The following is a 1,712-nucleotide window of genomic DNA, read 5'->3' on the forward strand; positions in this document are numbered from 1 at the left end:
AGGACTGAGTCAGTTGAGTCTGCTGGTCATCCTATGGGTATGGCCTCCTTTTCAGCTTATTAAATCCTTGTCCTGAGTCAAGTTTGGTAGTTCCTGACTTCAGTCTAGTGGTTGGGTGTAAGTATCTGCATGTATCTCAGTCAGTTTCAGGTAGGGTCTCTCAGAGTACATCAATGATAGGCTGCTGTTTATAAGCACATCATGATGTCAGTAATAGGGTCAGGCCTTATTTCCTCACCCAACCTCCATGAGATAGATCACAAATTGTTCCACACAGAAGATAACTTTTCTTTCAGTCTCCTCTCCATTTTTGTCTGTGAAAAATCTTAGTCAGAAAAATGTAGTATTCAGAAATTTTGACTCTGGGTTGATAACCCAGTCCCTCTACTTGAGGCTATGTCTGTCTACTGAAGATGGACGCTGACCTATCTCTCCCCAGTTTTGGGTAATTTGGCTAAGGTTACCTCTATTGAGTCCTAGTAGTCTATCAGCTCTCAGAGCTCTAGTACTTTCTAGAGAACCCACGCTGTCCCCTACCCTGGAGCTAAACTTTTCAATTTATTCTCCAGGCTCTCTGGACTTCCTTCTAGCACCCCCCTCCACAAACAGTGTAGTTAGTTCCATTTCCTTTAAGTGTCCCCCTCTCTGTGTATCCTAGGATTATTTTGTTCCCCAATCTAAACAGGATTAAAGCACTCTCACTTTGGCCTTCCTGCATATCAAACTATTTAAGGAGTGTGGAGTTGTTAATGATCATATTTCTGTGGAGACGAACTTAGGGAAGCAATAGTTTTGGTTCATGATGATGCATTTTAGAAACATTCAACATGAAATCTTGGAAGGAAAATTGAGGAATGTGAAGAGTTTAGTGCAGCTGCAGACATTCAACATTGTTTTTGGAAATGGTATTTTCTAAGAAGTAGTATAATGAAAGACTCTGGCTCCATTTACATGTACTCAGAATTTTGAGTCCAGTACTTCAATCTGAACTGGAAACTGAGGCCAGTTTCTGAGTAAAATTAGGTACATGCCAACATCAGTCATTTCACCTAACCCTTGTATAACTAAATGATAATAGCATATTATCATATCTTCAAGCTTATTTTATTCTGTTTATTATCATTCTTTAATCTTATTTTTACAGTGGAGAAGTTATCCCACTCCTAGTCTGCCCCCTGTTTCTTCCTCATCACATACCTACTCCCTCATCTCCAATAGGATATCCAAACCTCCCAACCACCAGACGTTCCCAATCCCTGTGACCTCAAGTCTCTCGGGGGGTAGATATGTTTTTTCCCACTGAGACCAGACCAGGAAGTCCTATGCTGTATATGTTTCAGGAACCTCAAATAATCTGGTGTATGTTTCCTGGTTAGTGGCATAGTATTTGAGAGAACTTGGGTGTCCAGGGTAATTGAGACTGCTGGTCATCCTATGGTGCACCCTCCTCATCAACTTCTTTCATCATTCCCCTAATTCAACTTCAGGGTTCCTCGGCTTCTGTCAAATGTTGAATATAATATTTTTGTTTTTAAAGCAGAAAAAACATTTTTACCTTAGATTACAGGACAAAAATTGAAGAAGTGTTGAAAAAAATCAGAAAGTATTCCATCATGTATATGCTCCTATTGGAAATAAGAAAATATGTTCTGATATCATATTTGTTGATTATTTAGTTGGTGGGTTTCTCTGATTGATTTGAAAAATGATTT

Source organism: Mus pahari, unplaced genomic scaffold (genome assembly GCF_900095145.1).
Source record: "Mus pahari unplaced genomic scaffold, PAHARI_EIJ_v1.1 scaffold_13779_1, whole genome shotgun sequence".
Taxonomy (NCBI): domain Eukaryota; kingdom Metazoa; phylum Chordata; class Mammalia; order Rodentia; family Muridae; genus Mus; species Mus pahari.